Source organism: Petaurus breviceps, unplaced genomic scaffold (assembly GCF_028583685.1).
Source record: "Petaurus breviceps papuanus isolate PSGF00001 unplaced genomic scaffold, PetGlider_PUasm1.0 90686, whole genome shotgun sequence".
Taxonomy (NCBI): domain Eukaryota; kingdom Metazoa; phylum Chordata; class Mammalia; order Diprotodontia; family Petauridae; genus Petaurus; species Petaurus breviceps.
This window is the reverse complement of record NW_027187309.1, coordinates 6,814,984-6,837,076: the sequence shown is the minus strand read 5'-3', so window position 1 is coordinate 6,837,076 and position 22,093 is coordinate 6,814,984. Positions and strand designations below refer to the sequence as shown.

The 22,093-nt window shown below is 34.2% G+C and overlaps 1 protein-coding gene across 1 annotated transcript in view; it reads left to right on the top strand.

Moving 5' to 3' along the window:
* The window catches only part of CSMD1 (CUB and Sushi multiple domains 1), a 2,654,573-nt gene that overhangs the window by 669,671 nt on the left and 1,962,809 nt on the right, over window positions 1-22,093 (top strand). The window lies entirely within an intron of this gene.

Below are 22,093 nucleotides of genomic sequence, written 5' to 3'. Positions count from 1 at the left end.
TCTCTCTCTCTCTCTCTCTCTCTCTCTCTCTCTCTCTCTCTCTCTCTCTCTCTCTCTCTCTCTCTCTTTCTCTCTCTCTCCTTCTCTCCTTCCTTCCTATCATTTATTCCCTCTCTCTCACTTTTTTATGTAACAAATCATTAAAACACTTTTAGAACATAGGAGCAGCTTGTAATCTATTTGGAATGGAGAACTGCATATACATTTCATATACACATAAATGTGGAACAGTGCAGAATTTTGTAGGGCTAAAGAAGAAATTCAAAGATTTTTTTCTTTTGTTTTTATTGAAAAGGAAAGATCTCTTTTAGTTTATTTATGGGTGGGTAAGGTTTTTTTTCCCTAATGTAGACATTGGTAACTGAGTTGTATCTTAAAGTGAGAGATTTTCAAAAGACAGAGATGAGTGATGATCATACTTGTAAGGGGGCAGAATGAGATTTGGGAAACCTAGAAGCCCCATTCAGCAGGAAGATGAGAGTGGGAAGGGTATTTGAATAACAAAAGGTTTTTTGCCTGAGAAGATGGATTTGAGCCAGGTTATGGATAAATTTAAAAGTCAGACTAAGAGGGGCAGCAGTGAATAGAGTAATGGCTCTGGAGTCAGGAGGACCTGAGTTCAAATCCAGCTTCAAACACTTAACATAAAAACTAGTCATGTGACCTTGGGCAAGTCACTTAACCCCAATTGCTCTCCAAAAAGCAAAAAAAGAAAAGTGAGGCTAAGGAATGTATATTTTATTCTTTTACACTATGGACTATTGAGGCCACTGAAAGTTTTTAGACTGATGTAATGGCACAATAAGACCTGTATGTTAAGAATATTATTTTGAACAGCTAACAGAAAAAAACTGAAGAAGGGAGGCTGGAGCCATGGAGAGAAGTCAGTAGAGGCCATGAAAAAAAAAGTTAAGAGAATTAAGTGATTTCAGACTTAAGAAACCTAAGAAAAGATAGAGCATAATGAACAATATTGAAAGGATCAGAAAACTCAGAGGGTCAAAAACTTAAAACCATAATGGGCTCATGGGTCATTTAGTGAAATGATCTCATTTCCTTATGAGGAAACCGAGAATAAGACAATTTAAGTGACCCACTCACCATCACAGAGATAGTAATTGGTAAAAGTAGGATCTAAACAGTTATCTTCTGCCTTCATAATCAGTAGTTTCTACTACACCAAAATTCCTCTGCAGACTAATAAAATGACATTGAACTTGTTAATAAAATGTCATTCTTTTCTACTTTATTTGCAAAACTGGAGTACATGTCCTTATCACTTCACACCTAGAGATCGTTATAAAAGCCTGCTGGTGGGTCCCCATGCCTCAAGTCTCTCCCCACTTCAATCTATCTTCCATTCATCTTCTAATGTGATTTTCGTAAAATGCAGGTTGATCATGTCATCCACCTACTCATTCAATAAACTGTAGCATATTACTGCCAGGAACAAATATGAAACAAACAAATATAAAAGCTGCTTGCCTTTTGAGGCCACTCATAAACTTATCCCTTCCTAGATTGCCAGTCTTCTTACATTATTCCCCTACACTTATTCTTTGATGCAATAACTCTAGCTTCCTAGATGTTCAAAGAACAAGACACTTCATCTCCATCTATATTAATATACTAAGAGACATAATTGTTCTTGAAATTCCCAAAGACAGCTGGAACACTACAATATATCTTTACACCCTGTAGCAGCAAGCACCCCAGCATCCCCAGGGTGGCTGCCACCACAGGTTCTTGGATCTGCTTTGTTAAAGGAACGCAACTCAAAATGTGTTAACAAGCTTACTTTAATCAGTCAAATATGTATCATTTACCTAGTTCAGGGGAAAAAGGTCAGCACCCCAAACTTCAGAATACACAGACAGAATTATCAAGACAGAAACAGATCAAGTAGACAGCTTTCCAAAGTGTCCAACCATTATTACATCCATACCAAATCAACATCTGGGTTTCAACATCTGGGTTTTTCAAAGCCGAGGGGGGGGGGGCTCTCAACAACGGATTCCCATAATCCAGATCAATTCACAGAACACTTCTCAAAGTGAGCCCCAAAACAAAGCTACACATCAGGGCTTATATAGCCTTCTCCTGGCTCAGAGAATGTAACAACCTTATTGACTCACTGGTCAATCAAGAAATATCTACTGAAAAACAAGCCTCCCACCCCAGGCTCCAGGTGCACTTTAGCCTAGGGGCAGGGAAGATCTTAAAAATTTACATTCCCATTACACACCCTGATACATATCAGGGCATGCTCAAAAATAAGTACAAGATATAGAAATAAATATGCTTCAGTGGCCTCACTGAAAATATAGAAACGTGGGTAAGGTAGGTTCTATTATCAACTCCATTTTACAGATTAAAAAAACAATAACAATAAAACAAAATTTATAAAGCATTCATTATGTACTAGTCCCTATGGCATATGCTTTACATTTCATTTGATCCTCACAACTTGGAAGTGATATCATTATTTCCATTTTCCTTTTGAGAAAAAATGTAGGAAACAAAAGTTAAGTGACTTATTTGGGTCACATAGTTGGTAAGTGACTGAAGTCAAATTTGAACTCAGGTTCTCCTGAGTCCATGTCCAACCCTGTATCCACTGTGTCTCCTAGTTGCCTTATTGTCTCAAAATTTAAATATGTCTTTGTTTTGTCAGCTAAATTGATATGTTTCATTTTGTCCACATGATCATTATGATTCCTGAAATGATAAAATTAAACATGTTATCACCCAGTTCTTGGTAGCATACAAATAAATAAAACCAAAAATATTTGTTCACAATTAATTCAGTTTTGTTAAGTAGGTGATAATCATTTTAATGAATATATTTAAATGTTTCCATGCATGTGTTATAACTGTAGAAAAATATGAATATGTTTATTTTTTCCTTTTTTACAAGTATTTTTATTTTATCATTTCTCAATTACATGCAAAGAATTTTACATTCATCTCTTAATATTTTAGTTAAATATTTTCTCCCTCCTTCCCTTACTTTCTGTCCCATTGAGAAGGCAAGCAATTTGATTCCAATTATACATGTGTGGTCATGCAAAACATTTCAATATTAGCTATGTTGCAAATGAAAATGCAGACAAAAAATCCCCAAGAATAAAAAGCATAAAAAAGTATGTTTCATTCTGTATTCAGACACTATCAGTTCTTTCTGTGGAGGTGGATAGCATTTTCCCATCACAAGTCCTTCAGAATTATCTTGGGTCATTGTATTGCTGAGAATAGCTAAGTCATTCACAATTGATCATCATACAATATTGTTGTTACTATGTACAATATTCTCCTGGTTCTGATCTCTTCACTTTGCATCAATTCACGTAAATCTTCCCAGATTTTTTCTGAAACCATCATGCTTGTAATTTCCTATAGCACAATACTATCCCATCACAATCATATATCACAACTTGTTCATTTGCATTCCCTTAATTTCCAATGCTTTGCCAGCACAAAATGAGCTGCTGCAAATATTTTTGTACAAATTGGTCCTTTTTCTTTTTCCTTGGTGTCTTCTAGGTACATAGTAGTGTTATTACTGGGTCAAAGGGTATAAACACTTTTATAACCTTTAGGTCATAGTTTCAAATTTCTCTCCAGAATGGTTGGATTAATTCACAACTCCACCAACAGTGCATTAGTTTCCCAATTTTTTTTAAAGCAATTGGGGTTAAGTAACTTGCTCAAGGTTACATGGCCAGTTATTTCTGGGTGTGGTGCTGAGTATCTGAGCCCGGATTTGATCCAGGTCATCCCGACACTGGAGCCAGTGCTCTTACTCGCTGAGCCACCTGGCCACCCCAGTTTCCCAATTTTTATATATCCCCTCCAACAATTGTAATTTTTTCCATATTAGCTAATCTAAAAGATGTGATGTGGTATCTTAGAGTTATTTTAATTTGCCTTTCTCTAATGAACTGTAATTTAGAGCATTTTTTTTCATATGACAATAGGTAGCTTCAATTTTTTCTCTTGAAAAGTACCCATTCATGTCCTTTGAACATTTACCAGCTTGGGAAAGAATCACATTCTTATATATTTTACTCATTTATCTATATACCTGAAATGGGGCCTTTATTGGAGGTACCATAATTTTTTCTCCTTGCTTGCTGCTTTCATTCTAATTTTGTTTACACTAATTTTGTTTGCATAAAACCTTTTTAATTTGATGTAATCCAAATTATTAATTTTGTATCCCATAATTCTCTCTATCATTTCTTTCATCACAATTTTTCCCTTACCAATAAATCTGATAGCTAGAACATTTTATGCTCTCCTAGTTTGTTTATGATATCATTATGGCTAAATTATGTGCCCATTTGGACCTTATCTCAGTATATGGTTAGATATTGTTCTCTACCTAATTTGTGCCAAACTTCTTTCCATCTTTCCCAGCAATTTTTAATAATAATTCCTTGTCCCAAAATTGTAGCTCTTTGCATTTATCAAATGTTAGATTATGATGGTCATTTACCAGTGTTTACTGTGTATCTAATGTATTCCATTTATCTACCACTATTTTTTAGCCAGTATCAAATTATTTTGATGATTAATATTTTATAATGCAGTTTGAGATCTGTTACTGTTATGTCACCTTCCTTTACATTTTTAAGTCAATTATCTTTATATTCTTTTTTTTAAAGCAATCTGGGTTAAGTAACTTGCTCGACGTTACATGGCCAGTTATTTCTGGGTGTGGTGCTAAGTATCTGAGCCTGGATTTGATCCCCAGGTCATCCCTACACTGGGGCTGGTGCACTTACTCACTGAGCCACCTGGCCACCCCTATCTTTATATTCTTGATTGGTTTTTATACCAAATAAATGTTATTTTTTTTCTAGCTCTACAAAAATTTTTGGTAATTCAGTTGTTATGTCACTGAGTAAGTAAATAAACTTAGGTGAAATTGGCATTCCCATTATGTTACTTCAGTCTACACATAAGCAATTATTATTTCTCTAATTGTTTACATCTTATTTTATTTTTCTGAAAAGTGTTCTGTGATTGTGTTCATATTGTTCCTGGGTTTGGGTTGGAAGGTAAAGTTTCAAATATCTTATATCTCTTATTTCCCCCTCTTTCTTATTTTTTTCACCTCTCTCTTCATCCTCAGCTTCTTGCTTCCCCTTTTACCTTCTCCTCTTGCTTTTAAACACTACTCTTACTATTAATGATAACAATTGTTTTGAAGAAATTGTTTTCCAAATTCTTTTTTTATTATTCACTAAATGGCTCTGAGGAAATGGAAATTGGAAAAAAAATGTGGGAAAAGATTTATTACCTTCCTTGATGGTTCAGATGCCTTTTAAAACATTTTCTAGCTTCAGAATGAAGTATCATACTTCACCTTCTTCTACTTCCTTGTCTGTGCAAGTCTGAAAGATATGGAACAGTCTTCTGGAAAAAAAATTAGCTTTCAGGATTGTTACTTATATTCTGATTTTATTTTTCCAACAAGGACTTAAGAAGTACCTATCAATTAGTCTAACCAAACAAAAATAAATAAATAATGTTCGATGAACTTCCATTAGAAATTAAAGCTCCAGAGAGGAAACTACTTATTCATTCATTACTGTGGTTTAAAAAATTATGTAGGGCTGTGATATATGTGTGTGTGTGTTTGTGTATGTGTGTGTGTCCATATATACCTGACTTGTATAAGGAAAAAAAGGAGAGAAAATGTTTTGACCATGGTAGAGAAATTTTTCACTTTTTACAAGCATTGTTTTTTGTACCCTTCTGTCATTAGAAAATGATAGAAGTTGAGTCTTTTAAACACAGTTGTCAAGATAACTCAACTATGAACAACTTGTCAAAAGTGAAATTAAGATGAAATGAGCTTTATGAGGCTTGAAAAGAATATATATATATTCCCTTTCAGTTTTCTAGGACAAAATAGCAAGGCAACAAGTCTGGTGAGCAGTGGAATTGATGTATCAAGTAATACTCGATAAATGATCCTACACCAGATCACCCTGTTGATAAGTAGGGATAACATCAGACACTTCAAGTTCAAAATACATACAAGGGAAATGTCAGAGCTCTCAAGAGGAATGCCTTTGCTTGAGTAGATGGTTCTCTGAATACCTTTTTCACAGAAAAGAACTGCTCCAAATTGAAGTCCCCAAGTACCTTTTTCAGGATATTTAATTGGAAGGAGGCAAGTTATACAATTAGAATATTAAGGTATAAAATATAGTTATCCCTTCCACATTGCAACTTTTCCCATCAATATTTTGATTAATAATGGGTTGACATAAGCAATTAAATGGGAATTTGGGGGGGGGGTGTTTTGCAGAAGCCACAGACCACACAGACTCTATGACAAATACTTAACCCAAATTTTAAAATAAGGTGCTGTAAACACCCCATAAAAGAAAAAGAAAAAAAATAGACTTCTTGATACAAAGGAAGGGCCAAAAAATTTTACACACGTTGTCCAGAGAGGGCACCATGCCCCTAACCCTGGTGATGTGGAAGGAATAACTATAATGCTTCCTTTATTTTGGAAAAGGATACATTTAGTTAAATTTGATCATAGTTATTTAAGATTTGCTGCAACTTATTAATCAGGGTTGATTTAAGAATTAGCATCATAAAATCCTGGTTTGAAATGGAACTTATAGGTTATCAACCCTGAGGGTTTACTATCCTATCTTAAAGAGAACATTTCTATTTATAGGTATGCTGGTATAGACAGGAACTTGGGAAATTATCTAGTCATTTTACTGTAGAGGAGAGAAAAAGAGAAAGAGAGAGAAAGGGAGAGACAGAGACAGAGAGAATATGTTACACTTTAAATGGAAACAAAAGTTGGATTAACTTTCCTATAAATACATTATATAGAAGAAAGATCCAAAATAGGACTGAGGACTGAGATAGACTATGTCTATAGTTGACTATTTAAATAGCATTATTTTGGAATAATATCATGCTATAAGTAATGATGAGCAGAATTGTTTCAGAAAAAAAAAATTGGGAAGACTTGTATGAACTCATGCAAAATATAGTGAGCATAACCAGGACAACATTGTACACAGTAAGAAGAATGTTGTAAGTATGATCAACTGTGAAAGACTTAGCTATTCTGATGAAGACAATGATCCAAGATAATTCCAAAAATCCATTATGAAAAATATTGTTTATTTCCAGAGAGAGAACTGATGAACACAGAATGCAGATTTAGGTATACTTTTAAAAATACTTCAATTTGCTTGTTATTTTTGTTTATGATTTCTTTCACAATATGATTAATATGGAAATATGGTCTGCATTGATTCACATATATAATCAATAGCAAATTGTTTTCTTCCTTAAGTAGGGGGAAGTGTCAGGAGGGATAGAGAATTTTGAACTCAAAATTTTAAAAAATACTGTTTTTACATACAATTCAGAAATACTTAATAAAATTAAACATAATTAAAAAATAAATAGCATCACTTTCAGTCCTGGATCACTGAAATCAAATCAATAGAAAGGTGAGAGGAGGAAGACAATAGGGTCAACAAGAGGACTTTAGAGACACCAACACTTAGGATGAAGAGGAAGAGCCAAAGAGGAGGAAGAACCAGCTAATATGGTAGAGAAGGAGTAGTCAAAGGAGTAGGAGGAAGAAATACTTTAAAATGAACACACATTTCTGCAGTGATATCTTTTTAAACAAACATCATGGGACATAACCAAAAATATCTTTACTGATGAGCATTCTCTGTTTTTACAGATAAATTCTTTGGCTTTTCTCATAGCATATTCTGGTACTTTCATAATTTCTTTGTTAAGCTCTGCAGCACACTGGATGATATTTCTTAACTTACCTCTAAATTTCCTCATGCTCCCTCTCACAAATCTCATATATTATGATCTCATTGTCATCTGTTGTAGCAGCAACATTTAGTGAGAGTTTAGCTCTGGTCGTATTTCTGGATCTCCATATTTAGAATGCTGCCACCATCCTCCCCTTCAGAATTTCCATTTTTGCAAGTTAAGAACTCGTGGCTCCTTTGCTGGTTAGACTCTCACAGCTACACAGAGAAACTGCTCCCCCTCCCCATTTATATGACTTTTCAAACCCATTCCTTGAGTAATTTCCATCACTCTAGCCATCTAGACTGTGGTTTCTATGTAGAAAATGGGGATACTCTGCTATTAAATAATGATCCATTATAGTTGTAAGCTTAACTTCAATTAAAATTTAGCATAATTTTAATAAATCTAAATTTTTTTTAGAATTAGAAGGGGCTTTCTGTGTGACCTCCTACTCAAAGCCAAATACCCCCAAAGCAACAACTCACTATAGAAAACCAAGAGAAACCAGCGGGTGCATCAGACTTGATGGTGTCTCTGCAGAACCTACCTACTTCACATTAGGGAAGATAAGTGGGAAAGAGGAATAGAAAGTTAGGGAGACAGGAATGGACACCTTAACTGAAGAGATTTAAGTTGGATTGTGTGAAATGATAAAGAAAATTTACCTAGGAAAATATCATCATATTGCTCATTTAATTTTAAGGTCATAGAAGTCAAGCTCTGCAATTCCAAACAATAGTTTGCTTCCACCCACTTTTCCAAAAGATCCATCATGACAAGTGTTTGGGAAGTCACTCCCTACAGTAGAATAGAGGTCAATCCATCCAGATCTTCTTACCAAGTGTGATGGGATTGTACTCTATATAAGTTTATAAGTACTCTATATGAACATGTGATCCTATGCAATTCCATACAGAATCACCACATGGATAAGGCTTACTTGTAGGACTTTTGATATGTTGCAAATACTAGTGTAATATGTGAACATTCCAGATTTCAACCGTTCATGCATTTGATGAAAAATGTGCCTGGTGCCTATTAAAAGAGCTGGAACTGATTAGGCACTTAACAAAGGTCTATTGAATGAATCAATAAATAAGTGAATGAAACCACTTCTCAAACATAAGTAATTATGAGGAATTTGCCTTAACCCATTATTCTCATCTCTTTTCATTGCTCCTCAGTTCACTGGATATTTGATTTGTTTGAAGCCTAAGGTTCCCTATCACATAACATCACTGAGAAAATTAATGATGTAAAAAAAAAATGGGCCTTTCCAAATACTATGGAATTTCCTAATTTCAATTCACTGCATGATCCAGCTGTTCATGGCATGCAAGATGAACCTGTGAAAATTCCTGAAGGATAAGGTGAAATCATTTACTTAGGCTTATTCTAAGATAGAGTCTGCTAGTGTATAATCAGACTTTTTTTTCTGCACTGTCTATGTATTTTTTGGGGGTGGGGAGTGACTGGCATTCTTTCATTCTGCCTCATCAAAGTTATCTAAGACTGAGTAACTGTACTTTCAAATGAAATTAAGAAGTCTTGCTTTTAAAAGAGACTCAGAGACAAAACCCTTGACATTTCTGTTGCTATATGATTAGCTTAGGAGATTATTTGTACAATATCTTTTTACAAAATTAAAATAAAATCATGCTGAATATGCAGATTTTGTGAAGGTGAAAAGAGCCTCACTAGGGGGTTGGTTTTACAGGTAAACAGTATAGGCTAAAGTGAAATACTTTGGGCTGTCTCAGGGAATTGCTCCTGCAACAAAAACCCCTCCTCTCACTTCACTTCTCCCCTGCCTATCAGTGGTGCTTTATCATTACAAACTGTGCCTCTAATTATCTGCCTGATGTCTTTTCTCTTAACCTCAGTCACCTCCTCTGTAAAATTAGAGGGTTAAGCTAGTTGACTCCTTAACTCTATCTGAGTTCTAGCATGCTGTGAGTTAAGCACTTGTCCTCTGTAGTAAAACTGCTGCTTCTATAGATATTACTGTTGCTTTAATGTGGAGGGGTGAATGGGTTCCATATTGAGCTAATAACAACTTGGTATGACATTGATAATCAGTGTAATTTTATGACACTTTAAGGTTTTCAAAATTCTGTTTGTATATTATCTCATTTAATCCTGTGAACTATCTTGTAAGGGAGATGATAGTATTCCCATTTGATAGATGAAAAAAGTGAGACTCACAGATCCTTCTAGTTACATTGATGCTCAGCATCAAGGACAGAATAGACTTCAATTGTTTCCTAAATCACAGGTCTAGTATTCTTTACACTTTTCTATGCAATGTCACCATTCTATAGTGCTCTGATATTTCCGGTGTTTTTTTTTTTTTCCAACAAACTTATAAGGTAAATTGTGTGATTAATGTTGTCCCCAGGATGCCCTATACTTAATACAAATAATGAGATTGTTAACATATCAAAGTGAATGTGATTGTCATTTTAATCTTTTTTTTAGATGAGAATAAAAGATAACAACAGATGAAGTTTGTCTTGCCTATGGTCATATACCTAGTAAATATGAAAACTGGCAATTAGACTGCCAGATAACCTTCTCTGTGTCTAGAAGAACACAGAGTGATATAAGAATAATCCTTCCCTCCAGTGAAGCAGGATTAAAAATAAAGTGGAGAAAGTTCAGTACAGTTTCTTCCCAAATTTTTCAGATCCACCATTTCCTCAATTGTGCTTAGCTTTTACACTACTAGGAATTATCTCCTAAAAGGAGACATTGACTTTCTATTGGAGACTGTGATTTAGTAATTCTTGGTGAATGGGGAAAACTGACAGTGACATAACAGATAAAGGGCCAGCCAAGAATAACCACTGCAAGTCTTACTTCTCACAAAAAAAAATATCCTCCCAAAACAAAATTTGACTGAAGACAGTGAGAAGGGATGAGGTCCAGATAACAGTTTTAGTACACCAGGCATATGTTTTACTTTTGATTAGTTCACAAAACCCAAATCTTATTCAATCTAAAAGAACACCAGACCTATAGAAATAATTATGAAAGTCTTCTTTTTGATTTTAGCTCTTTCATAAGATTGTAGTTTGCCTCCTACATATCAGAAGACTGTGGCAAAAAGCTGAGAATACAGTTTGTCAGAGAACCAGACAATAAAAGCTTCTTAAAATGATAAAATCAATAAACTTATAGCAATACTATAGAAGATTTTGAAATACATTTGACATGGCTAATCACAATGTAACAATCAAACAATCTAGTCAATTTCCAAACTATAAGCCAAACTTTTAAAAATTTGCATTGTTACATAAATAGAATTGGTTTATTTCTCTGAGGGCAAGTTGTCATGTGACTATGGCATGAAATCAATCCAAATTTACTCATTGTAGCCAGACTCTGGAGAACTTTAAATATCCATTACTGAATACTTGCTGTGTAATACCTTTGCATATACTACATTTCTCCATATTGATTTTTTCTTCTATTCTTCAGTGACCCTATACATCATAAAATCCAAATGTCTTTGTGACCATGATTCATTGTACCTGCTGTGGAATACTTCATGAACTGCCTTTCTATAATAATGTATAAGGCATTGGGACCATGTAAATTGCTGATGGGAATTGCCTTTTAAAATGAGTTGTCAGCAAATTAGAAAAAAAAAGCATTTATGTAATTTAAAGCATGCTCAGAAAGTGAATTTGGACCAAATATCAAGCAAAAGTCTAGAGAATGTCTCCATATTCTGTATTTTAATTCAAAGAATGCCAGACTTTAAGCGAGGGGAGACTTGAATTAAAAATCCACGTCTAAAACATATTGTATGACCACAGACACATCAGCAAGCCTTTCCAATCCTGTTTCTTTATCTGTAAAACTGAAATAATAGTAGTTATATCAAACAAATATGGTAAAGCTCAAATAAGATAACATATGGAAAGCATTTTACAAACTTTTGAATAATATATAAATGTCATCTATTATTTTGTTTTGCTTTTTTTTGGAGGAGGGAGGGGAGAGCAACTGGGGTTAAGTGACTTGCCCAAGGTCACGCGGCTAGTTTTTGTGTTAAGTGTCTGAGGACAGATTTGAACTCAGGTCCTTCTGACTCCAGGGCTGGTGCTCTATTCACTGTGCCACCTAGTCACCCCAATATCATCTATTATTACTGAGAGAGTTTTAGATTTGGCAAATCTAAGATTTAATACATCCATATATTGTTCCCTTTCTGTTTGCAAAAGAAGTATCCATAGGTCAGTCAGAAACATCTAAAGAAGATTAAAGGTTATTTAAATGCCTGGATTCCTGAGAGGCAATTTGCTATATTTATATAAAACAAAACAAAACACTGGTCTTGTGAGTAGGGGATAGTTAGACAAATCCTAGAATGTAGTATCCATTGTCTCATTGATATAGTTAAACTCACATGAATCTGTAATCTCACTGAAGAGAAATATTGAAGTTGCCTCTCTAAGTCAATAGTCTATTCCTGGACATACTTTGTGACTCTTTTCCAAGGGTCCACCCAATATTCTGGAGTCTTATGTTACTTTTTCATATTATTGTAAGGGCTAGAGTTAATAGAGCACTCTGACTCCTGTCATTGCTCACCTTGCCACCTGATCACATCATCTTCTCTTACTATCATATAACGCCTTTATGAATCATTTCTCTTGGTTAGATATTGGAGCCTGCTCACAGATAAGTGACTCTCTTCAATTGTCCTATGTATAATTCATTTTAAATTCTTCAGGTACTCTCTTATTTCATGTTACACAACCATAGTATATTGCAACATTAGTAAAATGTTAATGTGAAACAAGTCCTCTGCTTTCAAGGAAAGCTTAAGGACAGTCATTAAAAAAAAAATTACAATTTCCTGAAGGTAATCCAGCCAACTCTACTCCTGTTCATGTCAAATTTCTTTGAATAATGACATCTCTTCTGGGAGGTGCTACTATATTTTGGGGCTTAATCAATCAAACTCCTGTAAACAGAAGTGTCTGAAGTACATTACCATTCAAAGGGAGTTTCTCTTTACTCAAAATCTGTGCTGGATCTCCTCCATCATTGTGGCTAATACCTTTGGCAAGCATTGATCTTCCTGTTTTCTGCTTCTCCTATTTATGAATAAAAGTTCATTGAATAGAGTTACTTCTCTATTTATACCTTTCAAGGAAACATGAATGACTTTGATATTTGAATTAGAGACATTACTTTTTGTTAATATACATTTTTTATTTCCCAATTATATATAAAAAATTAACAATTAAGTTTTTTTTATTCCTAAATTCCCTCCATCCTGCCTTTTCCCCCACCTTGAGAAGACAAATAGATACTGATTACACAAGTGAAGGCATGCAAAACCTATTTTCATGCAAAAAAAGACAAAAAAAACAAGAAAAATAAATTTACAAGTATGTTTCAATTTACATTCAGAGTTCATTGTTTTCTCTCTGGAGGTGGATAACTTTTCATCATGGTCCTTCAAATTTATCCTAGATCATTGTCTTGAAGAGATGTGCCAAGTCTTTTAGTTGATCATCATTATAACATTGCTCTTTCAATGTTCTCCTAGTTTTTCTCTTTTTATTTTGTATTAATTCACACAATTCTTCCCAGGCTTTTCTGAAACCATCCTGCTCATCATTACTTATAGCCTAATATGATACCATCACATTCATATGCCACAACTTGTCCAGCCCTTTCCCAATTGATGGACATCCCCTTCATTTCCAATTCTTTGCCATCCCAAAAAGGAAAAAAAAAAGTATCTTTGTACAAATAAATCCTTTTTCCTTTTCTATCTTTCAGATACAGACCTTGGAGAGGTATTTTGGGGTTAAAGGGCCTGTACAGTTTTATAGCTCTTTGCATATAGTTCCAAATTCTTCTCCAGAATGGTTGGATTGGTTCACAACTCCACCAACAATACATTAGTGTCTCAATTTTTTCCACATTTCCCCTAGTAATTGTCATTTTCCTATTCTGTTATGTTAGTCAATCTGATAGGTTTGGGGTGGTATTTAAGAGTGTTTAATTCTCATTTATTTAATCAATAGTGAATTACAGGAGGTTTTGTGTGTGTGTGTGACTGCTGAAACCATTGATTTCTTCTAAATATTTCTTGCTCATATACCTTAACCATATCAGATATAGAACGGGCTATTTTTTTTTATGAAATTTTCTCACTTCCCCATACATTTAGGAAATTTCAGCCACACCAATTTGAACCTACTGGATTTTGCCTATTTTGGAACCTCAGTAGGGTCTGGCCTGATTAGTACTTGTATGGGACACTGTCTAGGAATACAAGTTTCTGTAGGGCTAATTATTGGGGCAGGTAAGTATGCAATGGATAGAGCACTGATCATGGCATTAACAGGACCTGAGTTCAAATTTTCCTTCAGACACTTACTAGCTGTACAATCCTGGGCAAGTCACTTAATCTTAATTGCCTCCAAAAAGAAAGAAAAAAGAAATGAGGCCTTTATCAGAGAAAACTGCTCCAAATGTTTTTTTTCCCCTAGTTTTCCTTCCAATTTTGACTCTATTAGTTTTGTTAATTCTGAAGTTTCTTAACATTATATATTCAGAATTATCTGTTTTTCTTCCCATGATGCTCTCTTGTCTGGTCACAATTTTTTTTTTCCATAGAACTGGAAGACACATTTTTCTAAGCTCTACTAATTATGATATCATTCTTTCTGTCTAAATCTTTGATCTATTTTGACCTTAACTTGAAATATGGTTTGAGAGGTTGATCTAAGCCTAGTTTCTGCCAAAACTACTTTCCAGTTTTCCCAGAAATTTTTGTTGAATTATGAATTCTTACCCCCAAAGCTTGGATTTTGGGGTTTATCAAATATTTGATTACTATAGTAATTTACTACTGTGTATTATATACCAATATATTCCACTTATCTACCTCTCTATTTTATAATTTCTATTATATCTATGTTAGCAAGTACCAGATTCTTTTTTAAGGATTACCACTTTGTAATATAGTTTGAATTCTGGAACTACTAGGCCTCCTTTTTTACATTTCTTTTTCATTGATTCCCTTGATATTTTTGACCTTTTGTTTTTCCAGATGAACTAAGTTACAGTCTTTAGTAACTCTATAAGTAAATCTTTGATGGTTTGATTGGCATGGCACTGATCAGGTAAATTAACTTAGGTAGAATTTTCATTGTTATGATAATAGCTCCACCTACCCACGATCAACTAATATTTCTCTGTTTAGATCTAATTTTATTTGTGTGATATGTGTTCTATAATTGTGTACATATGATGCCTCAGTTTGACTTGGTTGGTAGACTGCGAAGTATTTCTTGTTGCCTGCGGTTTTTTTTTTTTAAATGAAACTTCTCTTTCTCTCTCCTCCTGGGTTTTGTTTGTAGTATAAAATTACTGATGATTTATATGGGTTTATTTTATATCCTACAACTTTTCTAAAGCTGTTAATAGTTTCCAATAGTTTTTTAAATTGATTCAACAGGATTCTCTAAGTATACCATCATATCATTTGCAAAGAGTGATATGTTTGTTTCCTCATTGACTATTTTTATTTCTTCAATTTCCTTTTCTTGTCCTATTGATATTGTCATCATTTCTAGTACAAAATTGACTAATACTAGTGGTAATGGACATCCTGGATTCACCCATGATCGTATTGCAAGGCTTTTATTTTTTCATCATTGCAAATAAAGTTTACTCTTCGTTTAAGAGAGATATTACTTATTTTAAGAAATTGTTACTATATATATATATATATTAAAAGTAATAAATTTAATATTTTCTTCTTGACCTGGGGAACAAGTCTAACTCAATCTTAGCCCACAAAATTGGAAGTTCATCTATAATGAGTGAGATTTAGGTTAGTATGAAACTAATTTATGTTGATTTTACTGACATTCTCCTAGTGACTCAAGTTCAAAACCTCTGATTCTTCTTTGACTGTGCCTTCTTCCACTGATCTCTGCCTGACTCTAACCTCACTGACCCTATCAGTCACAAAGCCCTATTGATACTTTGTTTGACTTATGCCAAATTTGCCCCTTGTTTCTTCTCCCCAGCGTCCTTGTCCAAACTGATTTCTAATCTCCTAAACTAATACAATTAATTGCCTTTTAGCTAATTTTCCTGCTTAGTTGTTTTAATGCTCTAATATTCTACATACCAAGGCAAGTTTTCCTTCTTTCATTTTGTAATTTCCTTATTCACAATGGCTCCTTATTTCTAACTGTTATAAATTTTAGTACTTTAGCCTGGTATTCAAAACTCTGCAAAATCTTTCTTTGGTGTATCCTTCCAGCTTTAATCCCAACCCTGTTTTTACATATTACCCCAAGACCTAGTCAAACAGGTCTTGTCACTGTTACTCCTCTACCATTGCTATATCTTGGTATCATCCTTGAAAAATAGGGAGAACTATTTTTATCAAAAGAAATAATGAGTATCAAAGTTTTTACAAACTTTAAAAATGCTGTATAAATTTCAATTCTTATTACTTTGAGTACCCCCTAGTGGCCTTATAATTCATGCCATATTCTGACCTTCTACATTATGCTTTCCCCTCCAACATTCTTTCCCAAATTTTGAAAGTTGCAATTCAAATTCAACCTTCTTGTTGTAGCCTTTCCTGATCACCTTGATTCCACTAATCAAATAATTAAAAATATTTTACCAAGTCTCATATTCTTTCCAGGAACTCTGATGGGTTTACAAAGCTAAAAATGTAATAGGCCCTGCCCTCAAGGAGATTTTATTCCATTAGGCAGAAATAACATATGTGTGTTTGAAATAAACACAGGGTCATCTATCCTTTGTATTTTTATCTTACTTCTCTAACATTTTCTGCTCATATACTTTTTGGAAGATTAGTTACCATTTCATATTTTCCCATGTTATCTCCATAACTATGTTTTAAGTTATATGCATGAAGCAAGGGCCTCTTATACTTCTCTGTAGACTATGAAGAGTTTAGGGAGAAAAAAAGTGACTGAATCAGGACAGGTGTGTCCCTTTATATGGGGATCCACTGTCTAACTGACCACCTGGAGTTTGTGACATTGTTGGCAGTGTCTGGGCACTGGGGAGGGGGGCGGTCTCATTACTAGGGAGACAGTAGGAACAGAAAGGTCTGGGGAAGAGAACAAACTGTTATCCCAGTGGCTAGGAGAAGATTCCTGAAGTCCAATTTATATTTGGATCCCAGGTTTCAGAGCCAAATTGTTGAGGTCAGAGTTGGGAGAGCTGGTTCAGGTTTGATAGAATTCACTTAGATGTTCTCTTTAGCCAATGGGAGATTTATTGATGCAAAAGCATATGAACCTGAGATTTGGCAAGGAGTTAAACGAAGGCAATGATATAGGAAAAGGACCAGACTTATATAGACAGAAAGATACATAGTCTGTAGGATGATGATGTAATTTTTGGGGTCTCTAAGGGGGTTTGGAGATTTAGGGACAGGATGAGGAAGGTGGATAATACAAGATAAGGGAGACAGGAAATTTTATGACCCAGGATGGGGGGAGACAAGGAATTTTATTAGAGGATAAGGGAGGGGGAGTTTTATGGTATTCCAAGATAAAAGAAGAGACTTTACTGTGTGTTCAGGTTGGAGAATAAACTAGGGGCTTCACAAATACTGAAAAAGCAACACTTAATATTATTTTTAACCCTTAGGGATCCACAGCACTAGCACTTTATAGTAGATGTTCCAAAAATGTTTTATTTCTTGTTTTATCATGACTATTATTTACATATTAATGTGTACCTAAAAAGTCCCATTCAATTTCAGATTTATGTCAATGAAGCCTTTAAAGCCCAGGTAATGGGAAGCATCCTAGAAGTAGTATACATACAATAGAAAATGAAATGGGTATGGAATTCCACTTCTACCACTTACTTTCTTTGAAACCTATGGCAAATCACTTTACCTTTTTATATGTTGTATGAAAGAAAAAACGAGCCCTTCTAGCTTGCTGAGTTCTAAAAATCACAGAAAACCAGATTAAGAGCTGAAAGGAAATATAAAGGCCATCAATCGAACCTCCTGATATTGTAGATCTAGAATCAGGCTTAGCAAAATTGGGGCCTACCCACTGTTACACAACTAGTAAATGTCAAGGACAGGATATAAAACAATACTCTTCCTGCTTCATATACACTAATGTGTGCTACATAATTTTTATTAGAAAGTTTTAATGCAATGGATAGTTTCACAGGGCTTATGTGATATGTCAAAATATAATCTATTCAGGAATGGTGAGATGCAAGCCATTTTTTTTACTTCAAATAATGAAATTCCAAAGCACAAAATATAAGGATACTAGACTAAAGCCAGAAATATATATGTGTAGATTCAGTGCTTAATTGTACAGTGCTGCAACCACTTTTTATTAATTCCCTTAAAACTATAGCACATAGTCTAATATAAGATATTCTGTAACTTTTTTTCCTTTTTTAAAGAGTAGATCTTGAATTATGAGCAAGCTTCTTTGATCTTTAAGAAGCTTTGCAAATGAGGGCAGTTAATTTGGATAGTTCCATTTGTAGCCAAATATTTGCAGGTAATTGTAGGTAATCTCAATTGAGTTTTAAGGCTACAAGAGTTTGTATAAGTGGTTCAGGCTCCAGGAGCTCAAAGTAAATACTAACTCCTTGATGGGATAATGTGGGTATAAAATGATAGGCGAGTGATTATGTACAATGTGCCACTGCAGGGCTCCCACCAACTCCTGTTGGTTTAAAGAGGAAAAGGGAAATGAGTGAATCAAATGGGGACTTTCATATTGTGTCCCTGACTACAGGCAATAACTAAAAGACTGCATGGCATCTGTGTCTTTTGCATTTAAACTCTAACATCTTAAGAATGGATCCAACTTGATCACTCCAGAAACTTCTACTTTGCCCCTCATTCAGCTTTGTCCTGAAGTGGGGAAAGAGGAAGATGGGATTCTAATCCCAGGTTTAGTACGATGGCAGAAGAGTGATTCAAAATTTTGGGGTATCATTTTCTTCAACTGTAAAAGAAAAGGATTGAAATAGATCAAATGTTCTTTATCTTTCTTATGTCATAGATGTCTTTGTCATTCTGGTAAAACCCATGGAGCCCCTCCCAGAATAATGCTTTTAAATAATTGAAAGAAATGCTAATTTTTAGTGGTTAATGAAAATAAAGATGTATTTTTCCCCATCCAATTTCACCCCCCCCCAAAAAAAATCTATCTGGAGACTCCATGGATCTATGTAAATCAGTTTAAGAACCCATGCTCTCTGGAAGTCTCTTCCAATTCTAAAATCAGTGATTCTGGGATTATTCACTTGAATTTGCAGAACAAACTATTCTCCTGTAAGTTACATTGGGAAGTCAAGTAGGCATTTTTTCAGCTAGCTTAATCAAGTAACCAATATTTTGTGGTTTCTCTGCTTTGTACTAGGTATGTTTCCTACAATGACAATAGTTAAGCAGTTTTGGCCTTTGTGGATCTTACAACCTAGAATGAAAAGAAAAGATGTATATTTATAGGTATATACAAACTAGATGAAACATAATTTGGGTAAAGAAGTTTCTAGCAGTTGGAGAGGGATGATTGATAACTTGGACTCTCTGGATTCCAGTTAATACTTCATGAAACCATATTATTGGTTTTCATTTACAAGTTCTGAAAGAACCTAAACATCAAGAGTTCAGGTGAAAACAATTTCATTATACAGATGACAAACACATTAAGCAGCTACAATGTGTCAGGTACTGTGGTAAGTGCTGGAAAGAGAAAGGAAGGCAAAAGATAAACTCTGCTCTTGAGGAACTCCTAATCTATTGGGGGAGAAAAACACGCAAACCACCATGTACAAGTAAGCTAGACAGATGATAAATAGGAAATTGTGAACAGAAGGATGACAGAATTCAGGGAGATTTAGAAAGCTTTCCTGTAGAAGCTGACATTTTTATCTGGGACTTTAAATATATTTTAAAAATCTATGTTGTGAAAATAACATAGAAGACTATAAGACAAGGTAAAGAGACTTTCATCTGCATTTCATCTGCATTGGTAAAGGGACTTTCCTCATTGGGGGTTCTTTATACCAATGAATTAATTTTTTTTATTTTAAAAGAAACTAATGCACAGTATGAAATAGATAAAAGTTTTCTAAATTAGAAATCAGAGGAAATACGGGTTGAAATGTGGCCTCCAGTATTTATCAGCTGGGCAACCACACATAACTCATTAGAGTCTAAGTCATTTTCCTCTCTATTAAATGGGATAATAACCTATAGTGCCTACCTCCCCACGTTTTCATTGAGAATTAAATGAAATAATATGCATTTGATTTTTTTCAATCCTTAAAGAACAGTTATTATATACCTCTGAATAGGCTGTCCTTGTATTCTTGGTGCAGTTTTACGATGGTAATATTTATTCAAGCTACTAAAACTTAAAACTGTATGAATACTTTGGGGTTATCCTGTATAATAATGACAGCCTGATGAAGGGGACAACTTAGGTCTTTATCCTAAGAAATTATATTTGAGCTTGATGAAAGGCACTTAAGTGCTGATATTAAATTTTATAGTTGTTCTAATGTAGTATTTATGCTCTAGTTCATTCTCTCAGAACCAGGATGGTACAGTGGCCCTTAGGGCTTCTGGGTACCCTGAAGGATATGCAGTTGTTTCTTTTCTTTCAATGCTACCATCAGCTGAAACTCATGCTATTTGGGCTCCCTTCCATTGACAGGAGTCAAGAACTGGTGCCCCAGTTCCATTTAACTACTTAAAATTGGGTAGTATTTGCAAAGAGATATTTGTTTCAAAGATATAGCAAGAACAAACCCATAAGCATCCTCCCTGAACACCTTTTAAGTATTTTTATTTTGTTTTATTTTTCATTTTTTAATGAGTGGTTAACTCTAATTATATAATGAAATAATAAATAATAATAATTTGGATAAATGTAGCTCAATTGAGCCCTCCATTGTAAACATTTGTGTCTACAATTTCATCTTTATTCAGTTGCTTTTTTTAAAAAAAATTCTATACAGATATATAGGATTGTTAAAAATAAAAATTGAGATTAAAGGTGAAATGTTGAAAAATTACTTTAGATGCATAGATGTTTGCCTACTCTGAAAGATTGATATTCAGTCACATAATTTTCTGGATACTTTAATCCCAATGCCTTCCAAAACCTAACACCAATCAACTTTTCTATAATTATCTTACATTATTCCTACTTATTCCAGCCTGTACCATATTCTAATCAAACTCTGCTCTGTCTTTGTACGTCATGCTACCTGTGTCTGGAATGACGGTCTTCCTCTTCACTCTCACTCCCTCTCTTGACAACCTTCTCTTAGACTCCAAGGCTCAATCACCTTCTTAAGTTTTTTCATGAACTCTCTCCTCAAACTTCTCATAGTATTTTGTATCCCTCTTTCTTTTACATTCCTGGTCTAATTTTTACTACTTATTTGTATATTTTTTATTCACAATTCTACCCTCCCTTATACACAGATAAACACAAATACATATTTTTTGGTTTATAAACCCTTTGAAGATAGGAGTTAAAGTAGAAAGAACATAAGACTGGGAATTGGAGGACTAATTATGAATTATATCACTACTTCCTACTGTTTATGTGACCTTGGGTAAGTCCTCTCTCTCTCTTCCAACCACCATATCATTCTTTTTTAAATTTACAAAATCTCCTCTATTTAAGAATCTTGATTAGTCATGCAGTATGGTTTCCTGTGGAAGAGCAAGAGACTTTTTTATTTCTTTATTTTCTTTCATTTATGGAATAAAATAAGCATTTCCTTAACATAGTAGAATAAAAAAAGATGATTGTCCATGAAACTGCACATCTACTATACACAACTTGCTATTCCTTTTAAATATACAACAAAATTATTATGTACATTTCTTTTTTTCTTTTTTCTTCCCTCCCCTCCCACCCTAGAGATAGCAACCATAAGACATAGAATAGGTATATATATATATATATGTATATATATATATGTAAAATTATTCTATGTATACTTCTATTTATTAATTCTTTCTCTAGATGCTGATAGTGCTTTCTTTATATGTCCTTTATCATTAATTTGGGTACTTAAAAATAGAAAAAATAACTTATTGACTCAAAGTCATTTTTTTAAAGAGAAGAAGACAGGGAAATTGGGATTAAGTCTCATGGTCTCAAGGTCTCATGGCTAGTGTTAAGTGTCTGAGGCCAAATTTGAATTAAGGTCCACCTGACTCCAG